The following is a 23,684-nucleotide window of genomic DNA, read 5'->3' as shown; positions in this document are numbered from 1 at the left end:
GGCGCCTCACCTGCTGCCGGGCGGCCGGGCCCGGGACTGCGGGCTTGGTGAGGGCGCCTCTCGGCCGCGGCGGGGAGTCCGGGCTCCGGGAGGCGGGCGCCTGCCCGGCGGGGGCGCTGACAGACGCGCGGAGGGCGGGGGAGGCCGGGGAGGTGTCACTGGCCTGTCGCGGTGGAAGTGCTCGGAAAGTTTGTTTTCGGCGCGCCGCGGCCTGGAGCTGAGAGCCTCTGGGGTTACCTTTCTTTCCGTCTGCGGAGGAACCGCCCTGGGCCTTCACCTGGAACGGGGTCCCAGTGCCTCTGCCACAGAGAAGCGGGAGGGACGAGTTCTTGCTTAGAGCACCTGATGCTCCAGGCTCCCCCTAAATTCATGGTTAGGGTGGGATCTGGTAGGCTCCTTTCCCGGCTCGGCGGAGCGGCGTTGGGTGCTTTTCCTGCCTTGGGACTCTTCTCCAGTACTGGCATCAAGTGTGGGAAGCCCCGGGGAGGTCGGACTTGAACCTGCTACCGGGGAGAGTGATCGTGACAGCCGGGAGAGATTGCAGGGGAAAAGAAGGAGGAAAAGCGCTTGTTGGGTGAAATGTTTTGCTTACAAGTATCCTTAGTGTTTCCATGTTTTTTCTCTGTTGCTAAAAGTATCCGTGGTGTTTTGATGTTCTCCCTGTGTTTGAGTTCTGGAGTCGCGGAGGTGGTGTCGGGATTTATACCTTGGGCGCAACCGTGAAAGTGGGTGATGGAAGAATGTCAACACAGCTTGCAAAATTTGGTTCAGAAGGCAAATCAAAATCACTTAAGTGAATGAAGATCCAGGAAATTTACCTGACTCCTTGTTTTTCAGCATACAACTTTGTGGTAGCAGTTCTTAATCCTTTTGGGGAGTCTTGAACCCCTTTGAGAATGTGGTGGAAGGTATAAATCCTCTCCTGAGAAAAACACCGAGTTACACCGCGTTTTGTAATTACTTTAACAGGTTCTTTTTTTTTTTTTTTTAAAGATTTTATTTATTTATTCGACAGAGATAGAGACAGCCAGCGAGAGAGGGAACACAAGCAGGGGAGTGGGAGAGGAAGAAGCAGGCCCACAGCAGAAGAGCCTGACGTGGGGCTCGATCCCATAACGCCAGGATCACGCCCTGAGCCGAAGGCAGACGCTTAACCGCTGTGCCATCGGCGCCCCTACTTTAACAGGTTCTTGAACCTTCTGCAGCTCATCCGTGAACTTCAGGCTAAGAATATTGTAGAGCTGGGTGACGGTACAGAGTCTAAAAGGAGGACCTGTTCAGTTGAGAAAATGGTGAAAGGCGAAGAGGCCGTCTTTGACTGTTGTGACATATGACTGTACCCTGGGGTGTCTGGGCTAACAGGCAAAAACACGAATGGGCTCCTTGGCGAGTCTCAGTGGATGCTGGGGGTGAGGACAATCATGGAAGGGTATAAAACGAACTTTCATAAGAGCGGTGCTGTTGCAGCGCAAGGTGTGTACTTTGTTGGTGGTTACGGCAAGAGGCAAAGAGCACATTTCCTCCTGGTCTTGGTTCTACACGATAGGCATTGGACATCTGGAGTTTTCTTTGCATAAGTCATGTTTTTTAGTGCGAAAATGCTAGAATCCAGTGAGAGAAAATGAATCGCACTATAAAGGAGAGACCTCCCTGTCTGGAAGTGAGAGGAAGAAGAGTTTTGTGTCCAGCTAGATTCCCTCCCTCCCCACGTGAGGATTTGCCATGTTTCCCCTCAGGAATGGCGAAGGTGCCCCCGATATTGGCTGTTCACCAAAGCATGGATAGATTTGCATGGTTCAAGTAGGTTTGCACCTAGATTTTTAAGGTGGTATTGTGTGGAGAAGCCCCTGTCCCAATTATTACATTTTCCCTTTTCTCTGAACGTGTGCAGCCAACAGGGGGAGCAGTACAAATGAAGTCTGAAAATGGCCTAGTCCACTTTTATTCTCAGGTGGGCCAGAGGCTGGAGGAACCATTTCTTGAGCACTTACTTTAGAAGCAGGCACTTTTACAGGTAGTTCACCCCTTGTTGCTTGATTTCTGTTGACAGTGCTGTGTGAGGTTGAGTGTGCTTCCCATTTTACAGGTGTGGAAACTGGGATGCAGGGACGTTAAGTAACTGGTTGGTAAACAGTGCGGTGCGAATCCACGTCTGAGTGGTGGCAGGGGCCTGGGCGCTGCTCTGCCTGCTCACGTGGGGAGCACCCTGAGGGAGGGTCTGCTGGGTGGCTCGTCGGGACCCTTGGCTTGAGGAAGTCCTTGGTGCCGCTGCGCAGAATGTCTTCCCTGAGGGTTGTGTCTGAATGTCCGGACTATTCTGCGCTGGAGGCAGGAAGGACATCTTCACATGGAAGGACAGCATGCTTATTTATTTCTTCGGGCAGATGGCTGAACTCTGTGACCCCTGGAGCCTCTTTCAGCCTCACGCTGTCAGAAAGCCGCTATTTGGAAAGAGGCTCTACTCCATCTGTATTTGAGGGCTGATAGTCTGAATGGGTGAGGCTTGGAATCCTCCCTTTGGGAAACAAGAACTGTGTAGAGATTTGGTTAAAGGTAAAATGGGAGGTCAGACAGGGAGCGGCTCCCTGCACACTCTAGGTAGGGCGGCTCTAGCTTTTGCAAAGGTGGCTGCATCTGTGCGGGAAGGCGGCTGGGAAAGTGGGGAGCATGGAAAGAGGTGGGTTCTGATTTCCACACTCCTTTTTGGGCCTCTCCTCCTCACAGTCTTATGGGATGGGATGTATTTCTGGCCCTGTGACACCCCTGCAGCATTTGGGAGCTGGCAGGGTAAGGTCCCTGTACTAAGGGGTGGAAGTGGAGGTTTGTGCCGTTCTCTGACAGCATTTTGTGGGAAGGAGTGCAGAGCAGCCTGTGTAGCTGTGGGGCCTACAGAGAGGCTGGGCAGGTCTTCAGAGCGGGTCTTGGCCTCTGGGCTGCCTTCAGCACAGCTTGGAGGATGAAGAAAAGGTGGCTTCTGGGCCTGTCATCCTTTTCACTCTATTCCCTCGTCCCCTGATCCCCCTGACGTGAGGTTTGGGCGCATGTAGACAAGGGTGTGATGAATGGGGAATTGCTGCAGAAATGGGGTGAGAGACTCAGTCCCCTGAGTTGATGGAGTATGGAGAACCTTCCCTGGCACTATACTTTGTCCCTTTCTAAGGAGTGTCTTTTAGGGAAATGGACTTTGCTGGAACCCCACATGCTGCTGAGGAGCACTTGATGCAGAAACGACTCCCTCAGCAGGTGCGAGGGCTCGGGCAATGTGTGCAAGTTCTGTCCCTGCCCTTTGGATGACAGGAGTGCAGTTGTTTTGAAGGCAGGTTCAAAGAGCAAATCAGGGGTGGGGGGAGTGGGGGGGGCGCTGGTGTGGAAACCAGGTTTTGGATATGTACCATCCAGGCCAATTCAGCAGTGCCACCTTCTTTAGCTGGCTCGCATTTGTTACTAGACCCTTTAAAAAATTGTTTGAATATTGAGAACCAGTGGTGTATCCAGGCTGTAGCTGAATCAACAGGCAGAGTGCATTTTCTTCAAGGGTAATGGGGAATACGTTCTCATGATAGTGTCTTAGAGGAGAAAGGCCCTTTTGGGTTCATGATGGTTCTTGGTCTGTTTTCAGGGCTTGACTGGTTGCATTTATGTAGCTGCACAAAGTCTGTTTCCATTCTCTTAGTGTAGGAAATTTTCCTAATTTTAACTGAGATTTTTACTCCCAAGAAATTCTAATGAATGTCTTAGGAGAGGTAGTTTGTTATAAAGGATCTACGTTTGTGGCTTTCAGATTCCTCATCAGGGCAACTGATTGAGGTCTCTTCTTAAATAGTTGGATTGCATATAGGCCCACAGGAGGAGAGCTGACTGCACTGCAATGTCTGTGTATGGAAAAGATGGGATATGCCCTACGTTAGCAGCCCCTGCTTGGTGCACAGCTCATGGAAGAACAAACAAGCATGGTTTTCATTTGGAGTGTTGCCTGGGGGCCTGATGAAGGTGGGCACGTAGTTCCTGGTGGCCTAGTGACCTACTCTGTCCCACACACAGGATTGGGGGCCCTGTGCACCAGCCACTGTGCTTTGAATCAGCTTGCAGCCTTCAGGAAAGTGAAGTATTTAAAGGCGTGGTGTGAAGGTATGTCTGGATGTCAAGAAGGTTCGTCCTGGAGGTCTGTGTCTTTTGCATGTTTGTAGAGCTGGTGGCGGGTCTGCCCACGTTGGAGAAGGCTGATGAGAGGCCGCGTGCAGACGGATGCGTGTGTGCATCTCGGCAGTATTTCAGTCAGAATTCATCCGGCTGAGAGCTTAGCTGTTACAGTGAATTCATTGTTAAAGTCTCATTCTTCAACCTGTTTTTCTCTTTTGGAATTAATTGTACTGCAGTGGGAGTTGTATCTCAAAGCGACAGCTGTGTATCGGTTGCTGTCAGAGAAGGCTGATAAGGTTTGCAGGGAAGCTTGAAGTCTTACAGAAATTTTTGTTATGTGCTTTGACCTGCCGTGGTGACCTGTGAAGAAAGGGGCTTGGAGTTAACTTTTTTTTTTTTTTTTAAGATTTTATTTATTTATTTGACAGAGATAGAGACAGCCAGAGAGAGAGGGAACACAAGCAGGGGGAGTGGGAGAGGAAGAAGCAGGCTCATAGCAGAGGAGCCTGATGTGGGGCTCGATCCCGCAACGCTGGGATCATGCCCTGAGCCGAAGGCAGACGCTTTGGAGTTAACTTTTTTGCTGTCCCTCCCTGTTTCTGAGAGATGGGGAGCACAGGGCCTACCCCCCCCGCCCCCGGGGAGACCTTGCTCGAACCCAGTGTGAAGCAGGTGCTTGGACTCAGTTGTGGCCTGGCTGTGGATGTTACTGTGCAGTGAAGGAAGTGATTCCATCCGGAGGGGCAGCCACACTGTGCACTTGCCTTGCCACTCACTCTCCCTGGTGGGGCTCAAAACACGGCCTGTTTTCTTCCTGGTTCCCCCTTTCCTGGTCATTGAGAAGTGAGCACTTGCTGGGAGGGACCCCAGTAACAGCGTTCCTGGGACTGTCCCCTGCCTCTCATGGCCTGTCACTTTGCTCCTTCTCAATGAGGGTCTCTTCTCAGATGCCCCTGCCGTGTGCCCTCTCTTCCCAGCCAATACAGGATAGTGTCCAGGATGTTCTGGGCTGCCAGGTTCTCCTCTTCAGGCTCTTCTTCCTTTTTGCCTGAAGAAATTTCCCTCAGCGGAAACTACTCCCTGGTGGCTGTGAAGCTGTTTCTGACCCATCAGATTCTGTGTAAACCAAAAAAAAAAAAAAACCCCCCCCCCCGCTTTGGTCTGCAACAGGTTTTGTTANAACCCCCCCCCCCCCCCCCCCCCCCGCTTTGGTCTGCAACAGGTTTTGTTACAGAGTCAGCTCTGAATCAGGTTCTGTGCTTGGTTATATCCTTGTCTTTTCTAAACCGTGAATCTCTAGATGGCTTCTCTTCCTCTTTTTCATGCTTTCTCTTCATGGTTCTCATAGCTGGGCTTCCTGTGGTGTATTCACATACCTCTTTGTCTTACCATTTTTGCTATTTGTTAGCAAGAACATGTCTGAATCCTATCTGATTGCCTTGCATTTAGAGCTGTATATACTTGAGGGGGGGACGGTTTCATCATAAACTCACCTGTTTCATGCCCAATATGAAAGCATTCCAAACCAGGAAGGAGTCACATGGTTAAAAACATGGATTTGGGTCCCACTCTTTCGTCATCTAAGGAAATACAGTTTAAGAAGGTGGTATCTGTTTTTTCTATATGTGTATTGTATCACTTACTTGACCCTCGAACGGCTGTATTTCAAAGGCGTTGGTTTCTTTTTGTACTACAGCTCTTCTGGCAGGTTTTGGCGACCAAGCGTTAAATCTGAATGAGCAAACTGTTAGTGTCAAGCATATAGGGTTCGAACTGAGGCTTTTCACGTTGGCACTGCCGCCGTGGTGGGCGAGGCCTGCCGTGGACCGCTGTCCTCACGTCGCCAGACGTGAGTCCCAAACCTGTAGAAGAGCCGCGTCGGTGATGTGGGCTCTGCACGAGAGGCAGCTACTGTCCCGTCAGGAGGACAGTTTTCTGTTTCTTTTTCTGTTTTTTTAAAGATTTTATTTAAAATTCATTTGACAGAGAGAGAGACAGCCAGCGAGAGAGGGAACACAAGCAGGGGGAGTGGGAGAGGAAGAAGCAGGCTCATAGCAGAGGAGCCTGATGTGGGGCTCGATCCCATAACGCCAGGATCACGCCCTGAGCCGAAGGCAGATGCTTAACCCCTAGGAGGACAGTTTTCTTAAAAGATCCCTAACTGAGGATGAGGATCACCCTAATAGCCCCTCTGACCAGAAGCCAAGCGGCTGTTCCCGTATGATGGAGGGGCCTTAGGGGAAATAGCAGAGCTCTCTCTGCTGCTTTTGCAGGTCAGTGAGGGCTCTCCCTAGGCCTTGACTTTGCTCTCGTTTCTAAGTATCCCGTCCTAAAAGGGTCATGTGCTGTATGGTTGGGTGCAGCCCCATCAGTGCCACAGCTGTGGCTCCCAGTGAAGGTAGCGCCAGGTTGTGTGGCTGATGGTCCTGGGGGGGGGGGTCCAAGCAGCCCACCTGGGCTTAGAGGTTCCCTCCGTGGACATGTGCGCGTCTCACTCACCATGCTCAGTGAGTGAGTGAGCCACCAACCTACGAGGAGAGCAGAGGTGATGGGAACTTTACACCCGCTATGTGCCAACACTGGCCACTAAGCAGTGCTGCATGGATTCCCTCTTTGGGAAATGATGGGACCAGCCCATTCTTTGGGAAAATTGCCCAGACACTGACTCTGCTCAGCTGTGTTCTTAGGAAGGTCTGATGTGGAGAGTCACAGCAGCCAGACCCTGGGGGGCAGGTAAGGTCGAAAGCTAACTTACTTAGAAAGCTAGGAAGCTTGATAACTGCTCGTTTCCGGGCTCTTGTCATTATTAACTGGCTTCCTTCCTTGAGGGTGAGCACTGAGCTGTTCTGCATTCTTTCTTCTCAGAGTGGCCGGTGACTTAGGCTGGACAGGAGGCTGAGAGAATAATCTGTTCCCTCAGTGCGTGATCTCTGAAGCTCAGTGTTTACTGCCCTCTTTTTCCATTGTTAACTCGTTTTTTCTTCATGCAATTTGGCATTTTTCTTTCATGGGGTTTTTTCATTGGTCAAAATTATAGTCTTCTACTGATTGTATGTATGTAGTTGGTTATTATCAGATATACAGCTTCAAAAATGTCTAAATATAGATTTTATTTGTGAATGCATTTTATTCTCATTCCTAAAAAAAGAAAACAAAACTCATAATCTAAATGCCTTTTTTTTTTTTTTTTTAATTTTAAAAAACTCTCCTGCCCAGAAGCTGCTGACGCTGTGTTTTGTGTCTCTGGGGTAGAAGGGGGTGAGGATGGGCTGGTGATGGAGAAGAGACATGGACAGAACCAGGGCTGCACACTCAGGCCTGAAGGAATCCTTGTGTGAAAAAGATGACAGCTTAGTGGGTGGGGGACAGCCTGCATGTGCTCCCACCCCTGTGAGCCCCACCAACCACAGCCCTACCCCGGGGGGCTGAAGGGAAACAGTGCTCAAAGGGGAAGGCATTGCCCTGCCAGCCTTCATGGGGCTGCTCCAGAGAGGAGTGCATTAGAACCTGGGCCAGGTGCACTGAGCAGGGAGGGACTTTCCTGGAGGGCAGCCCAGAGGGCAGGGGAGCAGGGCCGCAGCCAAGTGTGGAGGAAGTTTTAGGAGGGATCCCATTCCTAGTGCTGGGAAACCTCTGCTTCCAAAACCAGAAGGCTTTTGGACGATGCAAGCTGAAGAAGGTGGTGGTATTAGGAAATGTATTCTAAACTTTTTTCTCCTAGTTTTTTTTCCTCTTTCAAGTGTGTTACTTTCCTTTGGTAATCCTACCTACATTTTTCAGATTAGTGTTGAGGCACTGATGCTGAGTCAAGTTTTTAAATGATAGGGTGTTTTCAGATCCTTTTTCTTGAAACTACCAAAGTAGCCTCCAAACAAACTTATTTTTAAAATAAACTTGGGGTGGGACATCTGGGTGGCTCAGTCTCTTTGGCTTAGGTCATGATCCCAAGGTCCTGGGATCGAGTCTTGCATCAGGCTCTTTGCTCAGGGGGGAGCCTGCCACTCTCCCTGCTTGTGCTCTCTCTCTCTCTGACAAATAATCTTTTTTTAAAAAAGATTTTATTTATTTATTTGGGAGAGACCCATCACCCTACTTCCTCTGATGTTAATATCTATGCGGCCACGCCACATCTGTCAAAACTAAGGAATGAGCGTGGGTGCCAGGTTCTGAACTGAATGCAGCCAGGTTGGGGCTTTCTCAGTTTCCCCCCAGGGCCCCGTCTGGCAGCCGTACTCAGTTACCCTCACGTCTCCTTGGTCTCCTTTGGTGGAGGACACGCTCTCAGTCTTTCCTTGCTTTTCACGAAGAGTACTGGTCAGGGTATTTTGTAGACTGCCCCTCAATTTGGATTTGTTGGATGTTTTTTGGTGATGACACTGGGGTTATGGGCTCAGGAAACATCCCACAGAGGTGGAATGCCCCTAGTGCATCCTCTCCGGCGTCCACGTGACTGATCACTGGTGAGGTGAAACAGGATTAGTTCTTATTGATCAGAATTAGGCCTGTGGCCCTGCTCTGCTCTCTGATACTGGTTGTGTTGTTACAGGATGACCTCCCTATTTCTGTTTCAGAAGTGACCTTCACACTCACCCAGTTGGATCCTCCCGAGTTCCAGATGAGGATACTTGGGACCTGGAGGGCTTCTGACTTAAGGACTGGGTCACGTTTGGCATGAGGTCCAGATGCCTGCCTGTTCTGGCTGCTTTCTGCTAGCATGGACACTCCCAGGACATCACGGGGACCGAGATGTCCCCAGGTGTACAGTGAACCCAAACTCCCTGATAGAACTGGTTTCTAATCAGGACCAGGCCCGTGTTTCTCTGGAGTATTTGCGGCTAGTGATTCACTGGGCATTTGCCACAGTCTGCTTAGATCTTCTGTGCCTAGTCCCTTTCTGCTTTCTTTGCAGGCAGGGGGGTGGAGTATGTCAGCTGGCCTTTGTGAAAGTAGGTGGTTGGCTTTGATTCGTTCTCTTTTAGCTTTTTTCCTTTCTGGTGAAGCTACAGTTGTTCTTTGTCCCAAGACCTTTGTCTTGAGTCACAGGTGAACCTGTGGGCTGTTACTTGGGGCTTTTAGATTGAACCCTGAGCAGAATTTGGAGTTTTTTCTAGGCTGGAACTCAGAAGATAAGCATCTCAGGAAAATCGTGAATTTGGTTTATTTTCCCTCCCATCTACACATTTCCCTCTCCAACCTCTTTTCCATATAACCCCAGCACCTATGGGACTGTTACGAAAAAAGAACAGGGATGGGTGTAGGGAGAGAGCACTCTGGATAAAATGATGGTGGTGGCTCCTGGCAAGGGGCAGATCGGCCTCGGGGCACGGACCTGTCTGAAGGCGAAGAGAAGGCCAAATACAGACGAACCTGGTTGTCCACCCTTTCTGCCTTCATCCTGCTTTTCTGTCTCTAAATTGGTTGTTGGGAGGAGGTGTGGATGAATGTCATGCTAGACAAAATAGATTTTTCTCTGCACACTGGTGGTGCTGCGAAGTTCTGCTGTGGGAGTTAGCCATTAACACTGGGACAGAGCCGTTCAGTGTCTCAATTGGCTGTTATTGTTCCCAGTAAGAAACTCTTTATTCAAAATGTGCAGATACAGAGCCCAGGAAGGGAGAGCAGCTGCTTGTGGTGCCTTTTCTCAGGTATCAGGAGAGCTGGCGTCTGCAGTTAGAAGTCGCTGTCTCTCTTCTGCTCTTGCAAACCACGCAAGTGTTTGCTGTTGGAGGGGTGTTCCTGCCAGATGACATTTATTCATGTGGCCAGTGGCATTCTGGGAGCTGGTTTGTGCTTTGTTTTTTTCCTATTTCAAGGAATGAGAACTTTCAGGGGATTAAAAATCAAAAGTCTGACCACATTAATCTGGCATTTTCCTTACAGGATAATCTGTTAGGGTTACTAGAACAGTTATGCATATCACTGTGATTATATGTTTATGTGTGGGAAACACTGATGGAAGATAAACAAAACCAGGACATTTTAAGGAACTGTGGGAAGTTCTTATAGGTCCCTTTACTGCTCTCAAGAATCTTGCACCGTGCCAGGGGAGACGTTGTTCACTTGTGGGTACATGAGCCGTGGGGCAGCAAGGACAGAGTGCAGCGCTGTCCACAATGAGGTTGAAGGACACAGGAGGAGGGGAGGGCACAGTTAGTCATTATCAGGGAGGGGAAGGTAATGGGGGCAGCTGTAGCAGTCACATGTGTGGGAAGCACCTGAGGGGCTCCAGCCCTGCAGAGAACACCGGAGGAGAGGGAGGGAGTTGGGGAGGGGAGGGGAGGGAATGGTAGGGCTGGAACCCCGGAGGAAGGTCCTCATTTCATTGGAAGTGCTGATGTGCTTTAGATTTTATTTTAACTTTTGACTTTTGGAGGCCATGGGAGGTTTCCCTTAAGGAGCTGGGGTCGGAAGCTGGGGAGTGGGAAAGAGGAGTCCCCCAGAGTTTGGCTCCCCTGGGTAGGACAGGAAACAGCTCAGCATCTGCTGGCCTTAGTGCTTCACGAGGTAACCTTTTGATTCAAGTTAGGTATCACTCAGATTTCCAGACTAGATTGTGGGGAAAACGTTTGCTGAATGAATTTAATTCCCAGCGACAGATTCATGTTTAAGTGGGATAATTAATGTGGTTTTAGATTAGAATCCCAGTCCTCCTTAGTTTGTCAACTTTCATGTGTTAAATTATTAATTTTAGCAAAACAGAAGGCAAGAGTGTGTTGTTATTGTTTTCTGACTAGTAATAGATTTTACTTAGTAAAGCTTTTAATGCATATTCATTCTAGATTTTTTCCAAGGTTCTTTGGCTGTGAAATGAAATTTGAAGTATATGGATTAATTGTCTTTGAAATGTTGCTGTTTTTCTGGTATAGCTCTGGGATGACAGACTTGAAAAGCAGAACTAAGATTTCCACTCTGGGCCCCCACTGGTAGTTAATGATTTCTGCCCTATTCAGAGGATCTGTGTCTGAAGGATACTGGCTTATTCATCTCATTAGCAAGTACTCTCATCACACATCATGAGTCCTTGTTGAATGAGTGAGCTGGTCAATGTGGAAGTTCAAAAGGTCTGTTGGTCTCCTGTGATATCACCAGTGTCTGTGGAGAACTTAGTGGCCCCTTTGGTGGGTGGGGCACTCAGAAGGCCTCTCCAGGCCCCCACCTGCTGGGAGCTTCTGTGCTGGCCCTGTTGACCCTGCCCAGGTCGGACTTTGTCCTTGGCTGCTAACAAGGTTAATAGTTACAGGGAGCCCACTGGAAGATGTTTTTCACCCAGTGGCCCATCAATCGTCATTGTTTCCTTTCTGTTGTTTTTTTTTTTTTTTAACTAAATTGGGACCCCTGTTGGACCTGACACGGTTTTGTCTCCTGCTGTTTTCACTTAACATTTTTGTTTGAGCTTTTCTGTAACCCTGCGCTGCAGCGAGCATAGTTCTCTTCTGGGTGAGCCGGGAGCCCCTCTTGTCCTGTTGGTGAACGTTTACATAGGCTGTTTCCAGTTGTTAGGAATTTCTTAATGAATGGTTTTGGGTTTTTTTTAAGATTTTTTTTTCTTCTTCTTCTTTTTTTTTTTTTTTGTAATCTCTACATCCAACTTGGGGCTCGAACTCACAATCCCGAGATCAAGAGTTACACGCTCCACTGATGGAACCAGCCAGGCTCCCCTTAATGAATGTTTTTGTAATGTAGATTTTAGTCTGAATTTCTGACTCTTTGGTCGAGATTCTGTGCAGATGAATTTGCCAGGGCGGAGTGTGTGAGCCTAAGGTGTGATATGGTAGTGATTGCTAAATGCAGCCCACAAAGAGCCTGCCAGTTTAGGGCCCCACTTCTTCATTACCTGGCTGATACGGAATATCAGCATCTGAGACTCCCCTTACTAACCGGGGTGGAGTTTGAATGTGGCTTCCCTGCTGGGTGTGGAACTATGGCCAAGGACCTGCCTTGTGCGTCAGTGTCCCCATCTATAAAAAAAGGGGGGGAATGCTGAGTGTTCTTTTGAGGACTAACCATGATAATATATATAAAATGCTGAGAGGAGTGTGTAGCAAACAGTAAGCATTTAATAAATGTTAATTATTTTTAGAAGTAGAGAGAAAAATGGCATTTCCTTAATTTTATCTTCAGCGATGGTATTTAAAGTTGTATCTATAAGGCGTGTTATGTAATTATATTGAGAATTTAAAGAATGAACACGTAAACAGATTCACATGTTCCCACCACCCTGCATTAAACATAGGGTTTTGCTAAGTTCTTCGGAGCCCCCTGCGTGGCCCTCCTGATTGTAGTCTTATCCCCTGCGGTCCAGGGGTGACTGGCATCCCGATGTTCATGTTAATCCATTTACTGGTGTGTGAAGGATGTCTTCAGGCATTTCCAAAATTCGGGAAGTAAGCAGAGCTTCTGTGTCCATGCCAAGGCTGTACTTAAGCGTCTCATAGTGTGTGTGGTGACATACGTTCAGAGGTGACAGTGAGGATACAGGTCAGTAACATTCGGAGACAGTGTTTGCTGAGTGCTGCCCTCTGTCAGGCCTGAGGACTAGACCTCAGGCGGCTGGCAGCTCCGATCTTGTGTTCCGCCACCTGCCTTGCCTGCTTCTTGCTGGGGGACAGGCTCCAAGGGGTTGGAGGACAGAGTGGGAAGACAGGTGAAGTGGCCATCCTCAGGGATCACCCACTGAATGCTTCTCCTTTCCTTCTTGCCCTTTCTCCACCCTGTTCTGTGGAACAATAGCAAGAGTCTTAACTCTGGTCTTCCTTTAAATCCAGCCGGCGGACCCCCTGGAGCTTGGTCTGGGGAGTGTGGTTTCACACGGGTTAGGAGAAGCTGCATTTTGCTCTGTGTGGTCCTGCACAGGAGCATTGGTGGCCACTTGTCTTGTGCGGGCCAGCTCCCTGACTGCCTGCAGTTGAAGACCTGGGTGGCCCGCAGAGCATGTGGCCCAGTGTGTGTCAGGAGCTCAGGCAGACAGGCACCGGGGCCCAAGAATCCCCTCCTGCCATCTTAGTCCATAGCCGCGCCCGGTCTGCCCCGTGAGCCCTGACACACCGCACAGGGTGCTTCCTGCTCTTGTCTGTTGCAGGCACTCAGCAGCCCTCAAGGGCTGGGGCGATGTTATCAACCTCATTTTATAGAAGAGTAAATTAGGGTTCAGAGAGTGTGGCTTACCCATGGTTACCCCTGGTTTCAGCTAAGTCACAAAGCTGGAACTTGGGTTCTGGAATTTGCTACTGCACCACAGTTGTTCCTCGTGGTGGAAGTTGGGGGTGTTGGGGAGGCAGCAGTGCTTGCTGGGCCTAGCTTTGTGGAATCTCCTGGGGTGGGAGGAAGTTCTTATTGAAATGTTCTTTGCCAGTGAGCCCAGTTGATATGAGAGCAGTGTTCCTTTGGGATGAGCTGGTCAGGTTGGGGGCAGCTTCCCCATCCCTGTTTCTGCAGGGGCCTCGAGGGAGATGCCGCCAACCTGTCTCGGGGTGTTTCAGAGCTCCAGAGCACACTCTGCCCAGGCAGCGTTGAAAGACCACTTAGATTTTTGAGTTTGGGATCATTTCCCAAGGAGAGGTTGCTGGCTGGAGCCTTAAGCTGCGTGGCAGCATCTGGACCATAGAAAGGACTGATTTTGATTGTGGTTTCTCTCCTGGTGGTTAGGGGGCTCAGCCTCCTTGTATCATTTTATCTGCCTCAGAGTTAGAATTGGGCCTCCTAATACAGTATATAGTTGATTCCGTTTTACTCAGACAAATAAGCCATATTTGGGAAGGGATGGGCTTCATCTTTTGCCTGGAAAGGGTTATTTTATGATCTGATGACCCTTGGATGGGAATCCTTTGTGTGTCTTCTGTGTTATTCAATCATAGGAGTGCTTGCACTGTGCTCCCTCTGAGTAGCCTGGCTGGTGTGCTTTGCATAGATTATCTCATTAAATCCTCATAGCAAGGGACGCCTGGGTGGCACAGTCGGTTGAGCGTTGTCGAACTTTTGGTTTCGGCTCAGGTCATGATCTTGGTGTGGTGGGATTGAGCCCCATGTTGGGCTCCGCGCTCGTAAGATTCTCTGCCCCTCCCGCTCGTAAGCTCGTGCACAGTCACGCTCGCTCTCTCAGATCTTCAAAAAAAAAAAATCCTTACAGCAAGCCTGGGAGCTCTGGTTTTCTTCTTATCCCTGGCTATGAGGTGGAGAGTCTGAGCCACTGAGAGGTGACTGACATAACTTGTTCAAGGTCAGACAGCCAGTGAGGAGCGGAGCTGAGATCTGAACCTGTGGAGTGCAAGTTCCAGCAGTCTCATGCTAACGCTTCTCCACGAGCGCTTACAACTTGCCTGTCTCTCCGAGGCCCAGACAACTAGTTCTTACGCAGAAAGTTTAGACACCTTAGTATGTTGATGATTAAGCTTTGGGTATTTATTCTTGTGGTGTCACAGAATTAGGTTCTTTCTCGGTGTGTTTGTAGAAATATAAAAACCCTTAGGAGCCAAGACATGTTTAAAGAACCTACTTGAATTGCCCAGATGCTGGGGGTGGGGGTGGGGGTGCGGTGTAGGCCCACAGCTTTGAATCCTTGGCTTGTGCCTTCCCCTCAAGGTGAAAGACTTTCTCATCACACCAACCCTGAGGCTAGCCTCAGACTCCCCAGGCTCCTTCTTTGTTTGAAATCCTTCCTTAATTTGCATTTTATCCTTCTTGAAGAGATAAAGATAAGACACAGATAAAGAAACATTTGGAGGGATCTGAGAATTGCCAGTCAGTCCTCTTCCTGCAAATCCTGCTTCTCTGCCTCCCGGTGTCCACCCAGGTGTAGTCCCCCTTTCTCCTTCTTGTCCCGGGGCTCAGGTAGGATTGGGCTCTTAGTAGGTGTTCAGTGAATGTCTGTCTGTTAGCGGGCTGAGTGGATAAATCACTTTGCACTGTGAAGTGTTTTAAACTACATTTTCAAACAAAAGAGGAAAAACCATGAGCTTCCCATCCTAACACCACCTTCAAGCCACTTCAAACCACTTAAGGTAAGAAAGCACCTCTACAGCTTGAGCCCCATCCCCTGTCCCTTGTGCAGACGCGGGAGCCTGGAAGTCGCTGTGGCATCTCCCCAGACACTGGCAGTAGCCTCCCATGGCCTGGCTGAGCTTGCTCACCCCTGTCTGTGCTGTCCCACCTGCCCTGTGAGTACTGTCTTGACACCAGTGATTTACTGACTGTGAGATGTGCTTTAAAAACATGTGGCTCTGTATTTTCAAAATAAGCTTCCAGGGGTGCCTAGCTGGTTCAGTCGGTGGAGCATGCAACTCTTGGTCTCGCGGTTGTAGGTTTGGGCCCGCGGTTGTAGGTTTGGGCCCGATGTTGGGTGCGAAGATTACTTAAAAATAAAATCTTTTGAAAAATTAAAATTAAAATAAGCTTCCATTTTCCTGGCAGTCTCTTAAGGGTTCGTGAAGCTGCCTTGTCTGTTGAGTGAGACTTGGTGGGATGTGAGAAGGAAGTCTGTGGGTCATTTGTTCTCCTTTGCCCCAAGTTTATTTGCGTTTTAATCTATGTGTCAAAAACGTTTGTTACATTTAGCAGTTGTGAATGGTGGATACTGAATATTTTGATGCTGATATTTTCCTTAATTCTTAGTGGGTGAGCAGTGTACTATGTGGTTCATTTGAGCCTTACTTAATATGTTTTTGGTGGATATGAAAATGTAACTTGATCTCAAATTAATTCTCCCTTGAAAGTTTCTACTTCTAAGAGGGGACTGTTGAACTCAACACTCACACTGTTCAAGAAGTTGAAATTCTTTAAGTTTTTACATACAATTTGTATGAAACAAGGTAAAGCCTACAGAAAATGCCCAGTTTACAAATTCTTACAAGTTCACTTAGAAGTCTTTTTTTTTAAGATTTATTTAAGAGCGTGTGCTTGTGCATGCACGCAGGGGAAGGGGCAGGGGGAGAGAGAATCCTCAAGCTGACTTCACACTCAGCGTGGAGTCCCACGTGGGGGGGTTTGAATCAACAGCCAGCCCCCCAACCAACTGAGCCACCCAGGTGCCCCTGGGAATCACTGGTTTAAGACTCATGCTTGTCTTCCTCTCAGAGTCGCTCTTGTGAAGGGCTGCTTGTGGTCCCCACGCTGACAAGGTGAGGTGAGCACAGCAGGTGGCACTCCTACTTACTGATCGTCTACCAGACACTAATCTGTACAGAACGAGATTCATGTTGAGAGGAGTTGGGGGGGGCATGGTGACACCTTTTCTAGAGGCTTGAAGGTACTAGAGGTCAGTGGCACTGATTCTCATAGCCAAGTTCAATTGAGAACAGCTGTCCTTCCTTGTTCTAGAGAGAGCTATGCCACAGACATATCTTCCACATTTCTCAGCGGTGAGGCAGTTACTCAAGCTTGTCCTGACAGGAGGTAGGAGAGAGAAACGCAGAAGGGGATCTCCTTCTGAGGGAGGGGGAGATTGGTGGGGTGCTGGTACTTGGAAGTGGGGGAGGCATGGTAGGGGCTGGGCATGCCGGTGGGGGGGCTCCTGGCAGGAGAGGAGCAGCATTGATGTAGGCCGGCCGCTGTTGTGAAGCTGGCGAGGCAGGTCGGGGCATGCAGCCTTTCTTTGGGTGTGTGACGGGCTTGGATTTGGGGTATGCACGTGTGTATAGGAAAGGCGAGCGATCATAACTCTCATGGCGACATGGTGCCCGCGGGACCAGGCAGAGGGCTGTGTTCTTGAGAACCTCTCTTGTGATCAGCTTCGTTTTATTAGGGAGGATGGGGATGGGGGACAGGCATAACTAGGGTTTTGTTACTTTAAATTTCTCTAGAAATTTAAATTGCAGAAGCTATTGAGTAACCAAAACTATTTACTCACCACAATTTTGGGTCATCAGGTGGGTGGCAAGCTGAGTGGATTGTGCTGGGAGGGAATGACTCACTCACAGGTCCTGGGTCACCTGGGATCCCTGGGCTGTGCTGCCTCCACAGGGCGGAGTGCCCGCAAGCTGGAAGGGGCATCTCAGGACCGGAACCCGCCCTGTGGGGCCGCCAGTCAGCAAGTGTCCCCCAGATTGTGGCAGACTGTCTCAGTGCTGTTTATGCTGCTAAAGTACCACCTCTAGATGTTTAAAAAAAAAAATTAGCTGTTCAGAACAACAGCTATAATACAAATAGACATTTGGACTTTTCACACTGGTAGAGGGCTTTTCTCTTAGGCTTTGCTTTTCACAATCGATGTTTAAATGCTTCAAAGAGTAATACTGTGGATATCTTTCTTAACTACAGAAGTAAAATTAATCGCTAAAACATACTCATGCCAGTGAGTTACAGCTTTGGGAAGAGAAAGCACGAGCATCCAGCTGACCCTGCAAACATCTCTGTCAGAGAGGGGCCCTGAGAGCTGGTCTTGCACTGAGGTGCTTGCCTGGCATGCAATGGCTGAGGCAGGAAGGAAATTGCAGAATTCCATGAAGGAGGATGGCTGCCCGTGACAGGTTCCTGTGTCATTTTGCCCATAATTGCTGGAGCAGAGGGGACACCGGAGGAGCAGTGGTCTGGTGGCCAGCATCTCAGAGCCCAGGGATGACGCAGGACAGTACAGCTGGGGCTAGGCTAGCATCACACTCTGGTTCAGGAGATGCTTGGGCCCTTCTGGGCAGCCCCGTTTCTCAGGCTCACCAGAAGTGACCCCAGAAGAAGTGTTTCAGGGGAGCTGAGGTCCCTGCCTGGCAGCCAGCGGTTCTGTCTGGAGGTAGCCCGTACTGTGGGTCAAACTGGACTGCTGAGTCTAGAGGTGCTCTTGGCTCGGGGCCTTTGCACTGGCCAGTCCTCTGCTGAGAAGGCTCTCCCCAGATTTCTTTAGGGCTTTCCCCATCTCCTTAGGTTTTTTTCTCTGATGTCACTTTCCCAGTAAGGGCTTCTGTGTTTAAATTTGCACATCCCACAGCTACTCATCTCAAATACTCCTGTCTTCCTTCTTGGCTGTACTTTTCTCATGGTAGTTGTCACCATCCAACACTGTAACACTACCTGTTGTTTGTTTTTTGGGGTGTCTGTGTGCTGTACCAGAATGTAGCAGTCTTTTTTTTTTTTTTTAAGATTTTATTAATTTATTTGACAGAGAGAGCATAAGCAGGGGAAATGGCAGTGGAGAGGGAGAAGCAGACTCCCTGGTGAGCAGGGACCCCAATGTGGAGCTCAGTCCCAGGACCCCGGGATCATGACCTGAGCTGAAGGGAGATGCTTCACCGACTGAGCCCCCCAGGCACCCCCAGAATGTCGCCTTCTCAAGGGTGTAGGCTCGACTCTGTTCTTTGTCGCGTCTCCAGTACGTTGAGCAGTGTGTGGCATATAGTAGGTACTCAGTGAACATTTGCTGAAGTGGGTAGAGCAGTGTGGTTCTCGGGGGACTGTCTTTGCCTCAAGTTGCTGACGCTGCAGTGGGGCTCTGGCGTTTCACGTGAAGCGCATAATGGCAAAGCGTGTGAGTCTGTCTGTCTTACGGCATCTGTTATTGCCATCTCAAAAATCCAGAGTTCTTTCTACACTTTGCTTGGATGCTGATTTCAGAATGACTGGCTTTTCTTTCTGACTCGTGACGGCTGCTGTATTTTGAATCTGAAACATTAGAGGAAAGTGAAACTTTAAAATGTGTGCTGCATGCGGGGCACGGGGGGAGGAGGGGTCAGGCGGTCGATGAGGCAGCTGGATCTTGGTTTCAGCTCAGGTCATGATCTCAGGGTCGTGATCTCAGGGTCATGGGATTGGCCTGCTTCGGACTCCACGCTCATCAGAATCTGCTGGAGATATTCTCCTCTCTCTCTCTCTCTTCCCGCCCTACCTCTTCCCATGCCCATGCACACACTCCTCTTCTCTCTCTCTCTCCTTTCTCTAAAATAAGTCGTTAAAAAAAATGGGATGCATGGGGCCACCTGGGTGGCTCAGCCGTTAAGTGTCTGCCTCTGCCTTCAGCTCAGGTCGTGTGGGTTCAAGCCCTGCTCAGCGGGAAGCCTGCTTCTCCCTCTCCCACTCCCCCTGCTTGTGTTCCCTCTCTCCCTCGCTGTCTCTCTCTGTCAAATAAGTGAATAAAATCTTTAAAAAAAACGGGATGCATGATGAGCTGTCATTACATTTTACTTTCTGTACGTGAATATTCCCCTCCCTGCTATGCAGCACCATCTAAGCTGCCAGCACTCCCCTGCCTCTCCACCTGAGTGCACTCCCAGCACCTGAGAGACTCCCTCCACCAAGCCTCCTGCCAACTCACGCTTTAGCCCCTGGCAGCCAGAGGTCTACTTTGGCTGCTTCGTGCCCCAGTACTGGCCCATCTCTGTCGTGGCCACCCTCCCAGCTCTGGCCAGCCAGTTTTGTAAATGACATCAGGCCCATTACCCTGTTAGGATGTAGCTTCCTAGGGCAGGAACCACATCTGCCCTATGGCCACGTCCCCAGACCCTTGCAGGCACAGTGGGAGTGTTTATTGAGTAGTTGGATTAATAATGTAGTTAATTTGCCTCCTTTAAGAAACTCTGATGAGCGGGGCACCTGGCTGGCACATTCAGTTGAGCGTCCGACTCTTGGTTTCAGCTCAGGTCATGATCTCGGGGTTGTGAGATTGAGCCTCGAGTCGGGCTCCGAGCTCAGCACGGAGTCTGCTTGTCCCTCTCCCTCTGCCCCCCCGCCCACCGCCACATACACATACACGCTCTGTCAAATAAATACAATCTTTAAAAAAAAAAAAAAAAAGGAAACTGATGAGCAAAATGAGCGGGTATGTACCTATGAAGTAACAGAGAACCCATGGCCATGGCTTCGGAGAGTAAGGTGTACTTGTAGGAGTCTCCCTGACAGCCTGAGTTGTCTGCGCCGGGTGGGTTCAAGGTCTTGGAGCTCCCCTTACCCTCCCAGTACTGTGGACAGGGGTTGCTGGATGTGCTCTGAGCTGAGGCAGACAACAGGATCTGCTGGGCCAGGGGTGATGGAGGCAGTGGGGCCTGGGAATGGGAGGTAGGGGGGTGGTGATTGTGACTGTGTGTGCTGCCTGCTGGTTTGTGTGGAGGCACGTGGTGTCCTCTCCCGTCTCTCCTGTGTCTCCATCTCTGCAGCAAGCGCCCTGTCTCTCTCTTCCTATGGTCAGGCATTCTACTTCAGGACACGCCACACCAAAGCAGGCACGGCTCAGCTCGGTTCAGCCTCCAGCTGACGGTTTCCGCCAGTTGCCAACAATACAGTAAGACGACTGACTAGTTTATATTAACTTATATCAAGGTGCTGTGTGTTTCTTAAAGTAGAGGCTTATTAATGCCTTCCAGCCTCTCATTGGAATTGTGCTTTGGAGCAGGGTGAACGTGCCAGGAAAGGTAAGAGTACCAGGTGCATTAGTGTTTACAGGTGGGGAAAACTGGGATTCAGCTTTTATCTCATGACAGTCTCTGTGAAGTATCCAGAACATAGTGTTTCTCTACCCAAGACCTCAGTCCTAGACCACTTGCAGGGTACAGTGCTAAGAATAATGTGTGTAGGACTGTCTTAAGTCTTTTTTTTTTTAAGTTTTTATTCATTTTTGAGAGAGAGAGAGAGAGTGAACACGAGTGGGTTTGGAGGGGAGAGGGGCTGTGGCAGAGGGAGAAGCAGACTCCCCACTGAGCAGGGAGCCCAACGTGGGGCTTGGCTTGATCCCAGGACTCCGGGATCATGACCTGAGCTGCCCAGGCACCCAGGATTGTCTTCAGTTTTATGCCCCTTTACCTGCTGCCTGGGGCCACTCCTCCCTAGAGAGGTGCTTCCCCGTGGGAGTTGTCATCCTGGGGCAGGCTGAGAGGCTGCAGGCCTGGCGTGCTCAGCTGCTGCTCTCCTCATGTGCCAGTTCTGGCTGGATGTGTTCTTATTTTGCATATGCCTGCTTTACCCTGGAATAAATGGTGTTCTTTACGGCAGTCAAATGGGCTCCTGGCTGTTTTTACTTTTCCAGCTCCAAGTTGAGAGCTTATTTCATTAGTTAAAAGAAAAAAAATTTAGAGAAATTATTGAGTATAATCTTACAGCAAGTGAAATGTCAAAGGCTGGCATTTGGAAACAGCATTGTCAAGCAGAGTTCCAGCCAAAACCTGTGTGTTGGCCAGCTGAGCCCAAAGCCCTGGAATAAGAAGGCCAGAGCTTGCCGTTCCTGTGGTTCCCCAGCCCAGGCCTTGCAGCTGCTGTTGGAGTGGCTGACTGCTTTTCCAAGAGTAGGGGATTGTGCGGAGACGTTTCCGATTTGGGCATCTTAGCTAGATCGCCGTTCTTGCCCCCTTGAGAGTTGAATGTGGGTCTGGCTGCTGAGGGAGTGGGGTGTTACGCCACCCACCCACCCATTAGGGATGTGCCTACTCCCTTCTATCCATCTCTTCCAGTTCCCGCAGCAGCCACTTGCTCCACTTCTCTGCACTGCCACTGGGCTCCAGAGGGCTGGAAGCACACTGGTGGTGTGCTTTTTCCTGCCCCAGTCTGGTATTGCTCAGTGTGAAGCCACACCCCTGGTTGGGATCCTTACCGCAAAGCCTCATCAGCACTGCCGTATATACCGTTTAGGTCATGGGAGTTTCTTGTTTCCCAAACATGGCATTAGGGTTTATTAACATGCCTTATTCAGACCGGGAACACCTGCCCCTCTGCACGGATCCCAGCTCCCGGTGCTTGTACTTCCTTCTCCCTCCTGCTCCAAGGGGTGGCTGTAGGGCCTCATGGCCCACGGGGCCTCCCCGAGGGCTGTGTGCTTTAAGGGGGGTGTCACTGAATACTCGGTGGGGTTCTTCCTGGGGAGGGGAGCATGGAGTCTACCAGAATAGAGCAGGACTTTTCCCCCAGGAACTGTTGCCACTCAGACCTGATCATTCTTTGTTGTGGGGCCGTCCTGTTCATTGTGGAATGTTTACAGCATCTCTACACCTACTAGACGCAGTACCACTTTCTCCTTCCCCCACTTATGGCACCCCAAAATGTCTCCAGACATTGCTAAGGGTCCATGGGGGGGGCAGAATCACCCTAGATGGAAGATGTGTTAGTGGCCATAAACTTCCAAAGACTAAGAGCTCACGGTGGTTGGCTCCTCCGTAGCGGGGTGTGCTTTAGTATGGCCATGGTGACTCCCAGGATGAGCCCCATGTTGGGGCAGCCAAGAGACAAAGGCTGTTCTCATGATCACTGCTCGTGGCCAGGGAATAGTTACTCATTTGGGGAAGGAGCTTTGCGGGCACCTGTGGGCCAACCAGGTGTGCTTGACCCTGGGCTGTTGCAGCATCAGGCTTAGAGTCCCCTACATCCCGTGTGTGGACACAGGGCGGCCCCCCTGGCAGTGCAGGTGTGCAGGGAGAGTGGGTGCTCTGCAGCGCCATCGGCAGCTTTCGTGGTCCGGGTCCTCTCTCTCTCTCTCCCAGCGAACACACACACCTCCTGACTGTCAAACCGCAGCACTCCTCTCACACCTGCTCAGGTGGCCTGGGCATTTTCTGTGTTGCTTACCATACTCACATGTGGACAGATGGCAGAGAGGAAGGGAGCAGGTTTTCTCCAGCATGAAACTGTACTTCCTCCCTCAGCAGCGCCAGGGCGCATGCTGCTCCAGGTCACAGGGTCCGTTTAGTCAGGTCCGCATCCATCAAGACAGCCCATTAGGACGCCTGGGTGGCTCAGTCAGTCAAGTGTCTGCCTTCCGCTCAGGTCATGATCCCGGGATTCTGGGATCGAGTCCCGAGATGGAAATCCCTGCACAGCGGGGAGTCGGGTTCTCCCTCTCCGCCCTCCCCTTTCTTGTGCGCAAAAATAAATTTTTAAAAAATCTTAAAAAAGAAGAGAAAACAGCCCATCAGTTTCCGTTGTGCCACGCAGCCTGGCCAGCAGCCTGCCACAGAGCCCGGAACAGGCAGAGGTGTGTGCTGCGGGCTGCTCTGCCTGGGTGGGGCTTGCTCGGGGCAGTGCTCTCCTTTGAGGATCTCTTCGGGAGACCTTTTAACAACCTTAGACACCACTTTGATGAAAGAAAGCTCTCAGGAACACATGCTTGTAAACCGGAGTCTCATCAGACTTACCTGGTCATTGTTTTGGGGGTACTGCTGTTAATGTTGGTCAGTTTGGGGTCAGGAAGTCTGCACTGAGGACAGCTTTTCTTGGTAAGTGCTCCTGAAGCCAGTGTAAGCATTCTTTTTTATTTTAATTTTAATTTTTTTTTAGATTTTATTTATTTGACAGAGAGGCAGGGAGAGAGGGAACACAAGCAGGGGGAGTGGGAGAGGGAGAAGCAGGCTTCCCGCTAAGCAGGGAGCCCGATGCGGGCTCGCGGGCTCGATCCCAGAACACTGGGATAATGACCTTAGCCGAAGGCAGATGGTGAACGACTGAGCCACCCAGGCGCCCTGAGTGTAAGCATTCTTATCATCCCTCCCAGGATGTTTGCTATCAGGGTCCTTTGTTCCCAGAATAGCCGGTTTGCTGGGTGGGGGGCTGTCCCACCAGGTCATCAGTGCCCCTTTACTTTTCTGTGGCTGTGGACACCTGCTGCCTATGGAGCCCTGCCTCCTCGGGGCTAGTGGCTGACCCTGTGG

General features: G+C 50.1%; 1 protein-coding gene across 2 annotated transcripts in view; it reads left to right on the top strand.

Annotated features, from left to right (window-relative positions):
- PDPK1 (3-phosphoinositide dependent protein kinase 1) overlaps positions 1-23,684 on the top strand; it is a 93,042-nt gene that overhangs the window by 20,084 nt on the left and 49,274 nt on the right. The window contains exon 1 of one of the 2 annotated variants that reach the window (XM_019807277.2): positions 15,167-15,293. The exons of the other annotated variant lie outside the window; for it this stretch is intronic. The gene's annotated coding sequence lies outside the window, so the exon portion shown is untranslated. Of the gene's footprint in view, positions 1-15,166; positions 15,294-23,684 lie in introns of those variants that run through there. 2 annotated transcript variants of the gene reach the window in all.

This window comes from Ailuropoda melanoleuca, chromosome 10, assembly GCF_002007445.2.
Source record: "Ailuropoda melanoleuca isolate Jingjing chromosome 10, ASM200744v2, whole genome shotgun sequence".
Lineage (NCBI taxonomy): Eukaryota > Metazoa > Chordata > Mammalia > Carnivora > Ursidae > Ailuropoda > Ailuropoda melanoleuca.
This window is presented reverse-complemented; position numbering and strand designations above follow the sequence as displayed.